Raw genomic sequence first — 12753 nt, forward strand, 5'->3', positions numbered from 1 at the left:
GACGTAACCCTTTACGCCAAACTCTTTATCACCTCCATAATCAAGAAACATTTCCTTATTCCTCTAAGGATAATTTTGACCGCTGTCCAATGATCCGTTCCTGGATCATTCTTGTACCCCTTGACTGACTCATGGCAAGGCACACTTCTGGTGCGGTACACAACATAGCATACTATAGAGCCTACGTCTGAAGCATAGGGGACGACCTTTGTCCTTTCTCTCTTTTCTGCTGTGGTCGAGCTTTAACTCTTAACTTCATACCTTACATCTCAGGCAAGAACTCCTTCTTTGACTGATCCATCTTGAACACCTTCAAGATCATGTCAAGGTATATGCTCATTTGAAAGTACCATTAAGCGGTTTTTGATCTATCCTCATAGATCTTGATGCTCAATGTTCAAGTAGCTTAATCCAGGTTTTCTATTGAAAAACACTTTTCAAATAACCCTATATGCTTTCCAAAAATTCTACATCATTTCTGATCGTCAATATGTCAACAACATATACTCATCAGAAATTCTATAGTGCTCCCACTCACTTCTTTGGAAATACAAGTTTCTCATAAACTTTGTATAAACCAAAATCTTTGATCATCTTATCAAAGTGCATATTCCAACTCCGAGATGCTTACTCCAATCCATGGAAGGATCGCTGGAGCTAGCATACCTTTTAGCATCCTTAGGATCGACAAAACCTTTCTGATTGTATCACATACAACCTTTCCTTACGAAAACTGGTAAGGAAACTCGTTTTGACATCCATTTGCCAGATTTCATAAATGCAGCTAACGCTAACATGATTCCGACGAACTTTAAGCATCGCTACGGATGAGAAAATCTCATCGTAGTCAACTCCTTGAACTTGTGAAAAACTCTTCGCCACAAGTCGAGCTTCATAGATGGTGACATTACCATCCACGTCCGTCTTCTTCTTAAAGATCCATTTATCTCAATGGCTTGCCGATCATTGCGCAAGTCCACCAAAGTCCATGCTTTGTTCTGATACATGGATCCTATCTCGGATTTCATGGCTTCTAACCATTTGTCGGAATTTGGGCCCACCATCGCTTCTCCATAGCTCGTAGGTTCATTGTTGTCTGGCAACATGACCTTCAAGACAGGATTACTGTACCACTCTGAAGCAGTACGCGTCCTTGTCACCCTACGAGGTACGGTAGTGACTTGATCCGAAGTTTCATGATCACTATCATAAGCTTCTACTTCAATTGGTGTAGGTGCCACAGGAACAACTTCCTGTGCCCTGCTACACACTAGTTGTAGTGATGGTTCAATAACCATATCAAGTCTCCACCATCCTCCCACTCAACTTTTCGAGACAAACTTTTCCTCGAGAAAGGACCCGGTTCAAGAAACAATCCCTATTGCTTTCGGATCTGAATTAGGAGGTATACCCAACTGTTTTGGGTGTCCTATGAAGATGCATTTTATCCGCTTTGGGTTCGAGCTTATCAACCTGAAACTTTTTCACATAAGCGTCGCAGCCCCAAACTTTTAAGAAACAACAACTTAGGTTTCTCCAAACCATAGTTCAAACGGTGTCGTCTCAACGGAATTACGTGGTGCCCTATTTTAAAGTGAATGCGGTTGTCTCTAATGCCTAACCCATGAACGATAGTGGTAATTTGATAAGAGACATCATGGTACGCACCATATCCAATAGGGTGCAACTATGATGTTCGGACACACCATCACACTATGGTGTTCCAGGTGGTATTAATTGTGAAACAATTTCCACAATGTCTTAATTGCGTGCCAAAGCTCGTAACTCAGATACTCATCTCTATGATCATATCATAGACATTTTATCCTCTTGTCACGATGATCTTCAACTTCACTCTGAAATTTCTTGAACCATTGAATAATTCAGACTTGTGTTTCATCAAGTAAATATACTCAGTATCTACTCAAATCATCCGTGAAGTAAGAACATAACGATATCCACTGCATGCATTAGCACTCATTGGACCGCACACATCAAAATGTGTTACTTCCTACAAGTTGCTTTCTTGTTCCATTTTACTGAAAACGAGGCTTTCAGTCATCTTGCCCATGTGGCATGATTTGCATGTCTCAAGTGATTCAAAAACAAGTGAGTCCAAACGGTCCATCTACATGGAGTTTCTTCATGCGTATACACCAATAGACGTGGTTCGCATGTCTCAAACTTTTCAAAAACGAGTGAGTCCAAAGATCCATCAACATGGAGCTTCTTCATGCGTTTTATACCAATATGACTTACATGGCAGTGCCACAAGTAAGTGGTACTATCATTACTATCTTATATCTTTTGGCATGAAAATGTGTATCACTATGATCGATATTCAATAAACCATTCCTTTAGGTGCAAGACCATTGAAGGTATTATTCAAATAAATAGAGTAACCATTATTCTCCTTAAATGAATAACCATATTGCGATAGACATAATCCAATCATGTCTATGCTCAACGCAAACACCAAATGACAATTATTCAGGTTTAATACTAATCTTGATGGTAGAGGGAGCGTGCGATGTTTGATCACATCAAACTTGGAAACACTTCCAACACATATCGTCAGCTCACCTTTAGCTAGTCTCCGTTTATTCCATAGCCTTTTATTTCGAGTTACTAACACTTAGCAACCGAACCGATATCTTAATACCCTGGTGCTACTAGGAGTACTAGTAAAGTACACATTAACATAATGTATATCCAATATACTTCTATCAACCTTGCCAGCCTTCTCATCTACCAAGTATCTAGGGTAATTCCGATCTAGTGACTATTCCCTTATCACAGAAGCACTTAGTCTCGGGTTTGGGTTCAACCTTGGGTTTCTTCACTGGAGCAGCAGCTGAATTACCGTTTCATGAAGTATCCCTTTTTGCCCTTGCCCTTCTTAAAACTAGTGGTTTCACCAACCATCAACAACTGATGCTCCTTCTTGATTTCTACTTTCGTGGTGTCAAACATCGTGAATACCTCAAGGATCATCATATCTATCCTTGATATGTTATAGTTCATCACGAAGCTCTAGCAGCTTGGTGGCAATGACTTTGGAGAAACATCACTATCTCATCTAGAAGATCAACTCCCACTCGATTCAAGCGATTGTTGCACTCAGACAACCTGAGCACAAGCTCAATGATTTGAGATTTTCTCCCTTAGTTTGCAGGCTAAGAAAATTGTCGGAGGTCTTATACCTCTTGACGTGGGCACGAGCCTGAAATCCCAATTTCAGCCCTCGAAAACATCTCATATGTTCCGTGACGTTTCGAAAACATCTTTGGTGCCTCAACTCTAAACCGTTTAACTGAACTATCACGTAGTTAAAAACGTGTATGTCTGATGTTCGCAACATCCACAAACGACGTTTGGGGTTCAGCACACTGAGCGGTGCATTAAGGACATAAGCTTTCTACTGTCCGCATAATCGCTACTGTCAACTTTCAACTATATTTTCTCTAGGAACATATCTAAACAGTGGAACTAAAGTGCGAGTTTACGACATAATTTGCAAAGGGTCTTTTGACTATGTTCAGGATAATTAAGTTCATCTTATGAACTCCCACTCAGATAGACATCCCTCTAGTCATCTAAGTGATTACATGATTCGAGTTAACTAGGCCGTGTCCGGTCATCACGTGAGACGGACTAGTCATCATCGGTGAACATCTTCATGTTGATCGTATCTTCTATACGACTCATGCTCGACCTTTCGGTCTCTTGTGTTCCGAGGCCATGTCTGTACATGCTAGGCTCGTCAAGTTAACCTAAGTGTTTCGCGTGTGTAAATCTGGCTTACACCCGTTGTATGTGAACGTAAGAATTTATCACACCCGATCATCACGTGGTGCTTCGAAACGACGAACTTTCGCAACGGTGCACAGTTAGGGGGAACACTTTCTTGAAATTTTAATGAGGGATCATCTTATTTACTACCGTCGTTCTAAGCAAATAAGATGTAGAAACATGATAAACATCACATGCAATCAAAATAGTGACATGATATGGCCAATATCATTTTGCTCCTTTTGATCTCCATCTTCGGGGCTCCATGATCATCATCGTCACCGGCATGACACCATGATCTCCATCATCGTGTCTCCATGAAGTTGTCTCGCCAACTTATTACTTCTACTACTATGGCTACCGGTTAGCGATAAAGTAAAGTAATTACATGGCGTTGTTCAATGACATGCAGGTCATACAATAAATAAAGACAACTCCTATGGCTCCTGCCGGTTGTCATACTCATCGACATGAAAGTCGTGATTCCTAGTACAAGAACATGATCAATCTCATACATCACATATCATTCATCACATTCTTCTTGGCCATATCACATCACATAGCATACCCTGCAAAAACAAGTTAGACGTCCTCTAATTGTTGTTTGCATGTTTTACGTGGCTGCTATGGGTTTCTAGCAAGAACGTTTCTTACCTACACAAAACCACAACGTGATATGCCAATTGCTATTTACCCTTCATAAGGACCCTTTTCATCGAATCCGTTCCGACTAAAGTGGGAGAGACTGGCACCCGCTAGCCACCTTATGCACCAAGTGCATGTCAGTCGGTGGAACCTGTCTCACGTAAGAGTACGTGTAAGGTCGGTCCGGGCCGCTTCATCCCACAATACCGTCGAAACAAGATTGGACTAGTAACGGTAAGCATATTGAACAAAATCAACGCCCACAACTACTTTGTGTTCTACTCGTGCAAAGAATCTACGAAATAGACCTAGCTCATGATGCCACTGTTGGGGAACGTAGCAGAAATTCAAAATTTTCCTACGTGTCACCAAGATCTATCTATGGAGAAACCAGCAACAAGGGGAAGGCGAGTGCATCTACATACCCTTGTAGATCGCTAAGCGGAAGCGTTTAAGAGAACGGGGTTGAAGGAGTCATACTCGTCATGATCCAAATCACCGGAGATCCTAGTGCCAAACGGACGGCACCTCCGCGTTCAACACACGTACAGCCCGGTGACGTCTCCCATGCCTTGATCCAGCAAGGTGAGAGGGAGAGGTTGAGGAAGACTCCATCCAGCAGCAGCACAACGGCGTGGTGGTGATGGAGGAGCGTGGTAGTCCAGCAGGGCTTCGCCAAGCACCGCGAGATATGAGGAGAAAGAGAGGTAGGGCTGCGCCAACAGGAGAAGAAACTCATGTCTTGGGCTGCTCCTATGCCTCCACTATATATAGGGGGAGAGGGGGCTGCGCCCCCACCTAGGTTTCCACCCCTAGGGGGCGGCGGCCAGCCCTAGATCCCATCTAGGGGGCGGCCAAGGGGTGGAGAGGGGGAAACTTGCCCCCCAAGCAAGGTGGGGCGCCCCCTCCCCAAACCCTAGGCGCCTTGGGCCCTTGTGGGGGGCGCACCAGCCCACCTGGGGCTGGTCCCCTCCCACACTTGGCCCATGCAGCCCTCCGGGGCCAGTGGCCCCACTTGGTGGACCCCTGGGACCCTCCCGGTGGTCCCGGTACGTTACCGATAAAACCCAAAACTTTTCCGGTGACCAAAACAGGACTTCTCATATATAAATCTTTACCTACGGACCATTCTGGAACTCCTCGCGACGTCCGGGATCTCATCCGGGACTCCGAACAACATTCGGTAACCACATACAAACTTCCTTTATAACCCAGGCGTCATCGAACCTTAAGTGTGTAGACCCTACGGGTTCGGGAACCACGTAGACATGACCGAGACGTTCTCCGGTCAATAACCAACAACGGGATCTGGATATCCATGTTGGCTCCCACATGTTCCACGATGATTGTCGGTGTCAAAACCGGCGGATCTCGGGTAGGGGGTCCCGAACTGTGCGTCTAGGCGGATGGTAACAGGAGACGAGGGACACAATGTTTTTACCCAGGTTCGGGCCCTGTTGATGGAGGTAAAGCCCTACGTCCTGCTTGATTAATATTGATGATGTGGGTTACAAGAGTAGATCTACCACGAGATCAAGGAGGCTAAACCCTAGAAGCTAGCCTATGGTATGATTGTTGTTCGTCCTACGGACTAAAGCCATCCGGTTTATATAGACACCGCAGAGAGCTAGGGTTACACAGAGTCGGTTACAAAGGTAGGAGATCTACATATCCATATCGCCAAGCTTGCCTTCCACGCCAAGGAAAGTCCCATCCGGACACGGGACGAAGTCTTCAATCTTGTATCTTCATAGTCTTGGAGTCCGGCCGATGATGATAGTTCGGCTATCCAGACACCCCCTAGTCCGGGACTCCCTCAGTAGCCCCTGAACCAGGCTTCAATGACGACGAGTCCGGCGCGCATATTGTCTTCGGCATTGCAAGGCGGGTTCCTCCTCCGAATATTTTATAGAAGATTGTGAACACCAGGATAGTGTCTGGCTCTGCAAAATAATTTCCACATACCACCGTAGAGAGAATAATATTCACACAAGTCCAATCTGCTGACGTATTCCGTGGCATGACATCACACCACAACCAAGCCTTTATTTGAAATGTTTTTATTGTACCACTTCAGCGCGTTTAGCGAAGCGGTTTCCTTGGCACGTCCTGTCGAAGCAGAGATCATGTTCCCCTTATTCCGAGATTCCCATCAATACGGACGTGGGTAACCCAATCGCGCATGTTGCCACGCCCCCTCCATCGAAGGCGGGTTCCAAACGGTCACGGGGACGGCTCTTGGTATTCTTCCTCTTTATAATGAGACCAAGGCCCGTTCTTTTTATTCAATCCTCTATCAAATCCGCCGTTCTCCCTGAGTTCCAACACCCAGGGCTCCGAATTCAGGTACCTTCGATCCTCGACAATGTCCGGTCCTGATCTATGAGGCCGGTGGATGCCCTCCTCCGTCACGGAGGAGGATGTGCTAAAGCTGAGAGATGCCAGGTATTTAACCTACGAGATTTCGCATAGGCTGCCTGCCCGAGGGCAAGTTATTCCAACTCCCGAGCCTGGCGAGATCGTCGTGTTCATGTCTCACTTCCGTCGGGGTTTAGGCTTCCCGACGGATCCCTTCATGAGAGGGCTCATGTTTTACTATGGGCTGGAATTCCATGACCTGGCTCCGGAGTCCATCCTCCATATCTCATCATTCATTGTCGTTTGTGAAGCCTTCCTCCGCACTACCCTCACTTCGGCTTATGGCTCAAAACCTTCAACGTGGAGCCGAAGATGATTGAGGGGCGTCAGGCAGAGTGCGGCGGGGCAGTTATAAGCAAGAGGGCCGAAGCTCCATGGCCCAAGGGCTCTTTCCAAGAGGAGCTCGGCTTGTGGCAACAGGAGTGGTTTTATATCACCGCTCCCCGGGGCAGCAGGCAGAAGCCGCCGCCCGTCTTTCGCTCGGGCCCTCCATAGCAGCTGACGTCATGGGTCAACAAGGGGCGTGACTGGGGGCCGCCCAAAGACATCCCCCTGTTGCAGGACCGGATTCTAGTCCTCCAAGAAAGGGAGATCAATCTGGTCGCAGTGGTGCAGGTCATGTTGATCCGGCGCCTACTGCCCTGCAAACGTCGCCCCCTCCACCTGTGGGAATTTAATCCGGAGGGGCCACGAGCTCTTCAACACTTCATGGGTTTGACTCCCATGGAGATGTATAAACTGTTCTTTGGATTGCAAGAGACGCATCCGGAATTGACCGAGGACGCTGGCCTAAGCTGCAATCGCCCGGATACTCAAGTAAGTAGCCCTGTGTCCGGACACACCATCCATTTATTTATCGTGAGCTTACCTTTTAACCAGCTATCCCTGGATAGGAGTGGATAGCGCAAGCAAAACTGATACGGTGTCCGGCCCCCCTCCCTGAGACCACGCAGGATCCCGTGTTAATCAAAATGTTGGAGGTTGCACCTTCAAATGAGGGCGAAGGGGGGCACGGGGAAACTGTCACCTCTGCTAAGGAGGCATTTAGTAAGGGAGGAACCGAGAGTCCCTCCTTCCAGGGGGAGAAGCGGAACGCTCCCGAAGACCCGGAGGCCAAGGCCTCAAAGCGGGGAAAGAAATCTGTACCAGAAGGTCCTGCGCCAGAAAGCGCCCCGGCCGTACTGTCTCCTCGGAGGAATCAGCCCTCTAGCGAGCCGTAAGTAAAAAGGGGGATTTTATAATTATTAGACACCCCTGCTTAATGTCTAAAGGTAACCGAAGTTTTTACCTTGCAGTTCGGATCTCAGCCCATCTCAGCACAGCTCATCTTCGGGAGACCTTTGTCCGGAGATGATGGAGAGCGAAACGCCTCCATCTGCCGCCCCATCGCACGGGGCGGACGACCCTGAGGTGTCGTCGCGGAGGGTCTCCCCGAGTCCGGCGGGGCCGGAGAGTTCGGCACCCATTGGAGTACGGCCGGTGGAGCTGCAGGATTTGCTTAAGAGGGCGTCCATCTCAGAAGATCACCGCACATTAATGGGTAATGTGATTGAGAGGATCTCGTCCACCGAAAGCGGGTTGTATGAGGCCGCCGGAAGTTTACTACGGGATTTGAGGTACGCAAAAAATGACATACCTGTTGACAGTTTTGCACATGAAGTGCGCCCTGTATAGTAGCCCCTGAGACTTGGTATGCTGTCGAAAATGGCAGCGTGCCTAGGATCATAATCTCAGTTATTAACTGTCGCCTTTCCTATGCAGGTGGCGGAACGTTCGGTGGCCAGCCGGACGGATGGATTCGCCGAGCTGAAGAAGCAACTCGGCGCTGTAGATGCGGACATCTCGCTGGTCAATAAACGACTTGATGAGTCACAAGGTATGTGATTGCGCCGTGGTCGCTTAGTAAGGGAGCTGATGCCCATTCCTTACAAGTTGTATGCTTGATGCAGATGGTGCTGCTGCTGTGGAAGACCTTCGAGCAGAACTTGCTTGGGCCAAGGAGCAAGCCAGAAAAAGCGAGGCGGCTGCCTTGAAGGCAGCGGAAGAGCTAGAAGCCGAGAAGGCTGCTCACTGTCGAAGCAGGGAGGAGATGGCCGGAATGGCCATGAAATTAAAAGTTGCTACCGACCGCCTGGAGGTTCTAGAAGGAGAACACCGAGCGGAGCAAGAGGACCTGAAGAAGGCTGATGCTGAAGCCAAGGATGCCCGTAGTACGATGCGGGCTATGAAGGAGGAACTGCGTCAGGTCGGAGACATTGTGGTTGGAAAACCCTTTATGCTGCGTAGGAAGTTCACGGATCCGAAGTATGCTCAGCTGGGCCGATTGTACGGTGCGGAGGATCCTTATCTGGACTTGGCGGCGAGTGCGGCTGACGCAGTCGTGCACTTTCGAAGCCAGGAGGATCATGAAATGGAAGAGCTTTTCTGGTCTCAATTCCATAGTCCGGAGCGTCCACTTCCATTGAGTGATCGGCTGGTTGAGTGGGCTGAGCTGAATAGATTGTCCGGACTGGCCATGACGGATGTGGTAACTCATCTGTGGCCGAAAAGGCCCAAGCCGAAGAGTTATTTTGGCTTGTTGCAGTAATTCCTTGGGGCAGTGCCGCATATTAAGGCGATGAAGCGGTCGGCATGCATAGAAGGTGTGCGGATGGCTCTCGCCCGTGGTAAAACATACTGGGCGGAGATGGATGCCACCGTTGTTGCATCCCGGGGTTCGGACAAAAGCCGATTCCCCGCCGAGCATTACTTTGAGGAAGTCCTGCAGGGCGCTCGTATAATAGAGTCGCAGTGCTCGAAAGATGTTATGTTTGAATGACATGTATGATTTCTAAGATCATGTTTATAATGCAATGACTTTTTATACTTGTGTGTTCAAGTATTGAACTATCTCCTGTGCGGCCGTATATGTATGTATAATCTAAAAGATGGCAGTCTTTGGCTTCAGCCCCCACGCACATGGTGCGGGGGTGTTTGCAAAAAGAAAAACGCTTTTTCACACTTAATCCAACATCTTGGTCCTTTTAAGGAGGTGATAGCATAGCAAACTAGGCAACCGGACTATAATGCTTTATCACTTTCACCTAGCCATAGGAGCTCGAATGTGGGGCTACTATATAGCCCCTGATGGCACCGCGCTTCTCCGAACTTGGGGCGCGTATGTGCCTGATCGGGAAGCGGTCCTTCGTCAAAGCGGAAGAATTCTAAACATTCCAATGGTCGATCGAGTGGTTGACCAGTCTCTTGCTATATCATGACAGACAGTTTTCGGCTTTCTCTAATGAGGTGCTCTCCTGGCCGAACTGGGGCACAATCGCAGTAGTTCTCCTGGTGCCGCGTTAGCCGATGATATGGAACGTAAGGCAGCAAAACACAGGAGCCGGGCAAACCCAACATTTGACCAAAGACATGATTCGGAGCTTATGCATATAAGGCCTAACTCGAGACGCCGAACACTCCCTGAGGTGTTCGGTCTTTATGATATCGGGCAGAATAAAGCCCTAAGCCCCTAGTGTCCAGGTACAGGCGGGAACTTCTGACGCGGCCGATGCCAAAACGCCAGCCTCCTCCTCGGCTCTGGTAGGAAACCGGGGGATGTGTATCAACAAGAGACAGTAAGAAAGGTTTACGCAGGGTCTTAATCTGAAAAGAATCCTTGCAACGGGTCCCTACTGCACGTCTGCGCTTGTGTCTCCATTGTGCTGTATCCTGGACGGGTGTAGCACGTGCTTCATCTGTAAAAGAGAAGGACTTAGTTTCTAAGAAATATCATGCAAAAATTGTATTAAAATAAAGTATAATTTGGAAGATGAAGAAAGTTGAGCTTTATTGGCTTTCATCATTTATGTGCGCGGCCCCCTAAAAAAAGGGGTATGCGGCTGGGAAGCCCCTTGTTAGCTTACGCCGGACTTGTCTAACCATGTCCGAGGTCTAAATGACCTGTTTTTTCAGGGACTTTGACCTGCAAGGTCTGATTAATGTGTGGTTGTCGAAGCAGTCGCACATTCTCAGTGGTCGAGGGACACTCAGAGTTGTGAGATTATGCCACGTGGACCGGGCATTTCTAAGCGTAAGAGACGCGTAATGTTGTATTGCATTAAAGCAGGCGAAAGCTTCGCGCCCCAGTAGCGCTTAAGGGCGACTGTTAAATGGGGCGATGGAGAGTGAGCTTTTCGCGACAGAGGTTGTCGGATGAACCGAACACGACCTCTAGTGGTACAGAGCCTGTAAAATTGGCTTAAAAGGCCTGGCGTCACTCCTTTGAAGGAAGTGCTGCTATAGCGAATTTTGGTGGGTTCTATCCCCAGTCTGCGGACGGTGTCCTGGTATAGCAAGTGCTGCGCTGCGTGTTATCATGTGAAGTGAGTTCACTATTTTGACTTCTAGTGGGAAAGTCTTTTGGTTTCCGGAGCGCTGCTTTTGGGTTTCGTCACTTTCACTTGGTGTGTCGAGCCCCTTGTGTTCGGCGTTAAGTCGGCCGGACTGCTTGAAGACCCAACAACCTCTGTGGGTATGGTTTGCAGGCTTCCCGGAGGTACCATGTATTTGGCACAGTCTATCCAGAATCTTGTTTAGGTTGGATAGCTCATCACTGTTGTCCTTGAGGGGCAGTGTTTTGTTGTTCGGCCGAGAGCTTTTGAATCCGGCATTGACCGCCGTACTATTTGGGCCATTTTCCTTATTCCGGCGCTGATCTTTTCTGCATCGTGATTTCCCATTTCCATCCCTGATTTCGGATGTACTCGGGTCGCTGGTGCTGCATCTAGCCAGCCAGCTGTCTTCCCCTGCGCAAAAGCGTGTCATGAGGCTTGTTAGTGCGGCCATTGTTCTTGGTTTTTCCTGGCCGAGGTGTCTGGCGAGCCATTCGTCTCGGACGTTGTGTTTAAAGGCTGCTAAGGCTTCAACGTCCGGACAGTCGACTATTTGGTTCTTTTTAGTGAGGAACCTGTTCCAGAATTTGCATGCTAATTCTCCGGGCTGTTGAGTTATGTGACTTAAATCGTCTGCATTCGGAGGCCGGACATAAGTCCCCTGAAAATTTGCTCGAAACGCATCCTCAAGCTCTTCCCAACTTCCAATCATATTTTCTGGGAGGCTTTTAAGCCAATGTCGAGCCGGCCCTTTGAGCTTACGGGGTAGGTATTTTATGGCATGGAGATCGTCTCCTCTTGCCATATGTATGTGTAGGATATAATCCTCAATCCAGACTCCGGGGTCTGTTGTTCCGTCGTATGCCTCTATGTTTACGGGTTTGAATCCCGCTAGAAATCCATGATCCAGTATCTCATCGGTAAAACATAGTGGGTGTGCGGCGCCCCTGTATTTGGGTGTGCCGTTGTCTTCAAATGCTCGGCTGGTTGTGTTACTTCCTGGGGTCTTCTTTTTTGGCCCATAAATAGACCTGGCCGGGTTATCCTTTTTCCGAGGATCTTTATGCTGATCGTGTGCCGGCTTGAGTGCGGCGCCCCTTGTTGCTCTTGGCCTGTCATCTGGTCGTCTATCCGGCCAGGCGGCTTCTTTCTTTTTTGACTGCGGGGGCTCTAAGGCCTCCTCGTCAAATTTGGGCAACAACTTGCGCTTCGGGTAGCTCTTTGTCTGGTGACTAGTGCCATATTTATCTGCGGTGTTGAGTACTTTGCTCCATCTCATTCTGAGTGCGTCCTCCGCTGTTTTGAGCTTCCGCTTTTGCTTCTTCAAACTTCTTGCAGTGGCGACGAGCCTGTTATGGAGATTCCTATGCTTTGGTGATGTGAGATCATCTTCGCCGGGGATGGGTTGCTTGTCCAGTTTATGTCCGGCTGGCTGCTTGTTGACGTGTGCGTCGTCCACTGCTTCGCCCTGCTCTAGAGCCGGGTCCATATGGGTACCGTTTTTGTCGATGCCGGTCTTCGGGCGGCG

Source organism: Triticum dicoccoides, chromosome 3B (genome assembly GCF_002162155.2).
Source record: "Triticum dicoccoides isolate Atlit2015 ecotype Zavitan chromosome 3B, WEW_v2.0, whole genome shotgun sequence".
Taxonomy (NCBI): Eukaryota; Viridiplantae; Streptophyta; class Magnoliopsida; order Poales; family Poaceae; genus Triticum; species Triticum dicoccoides.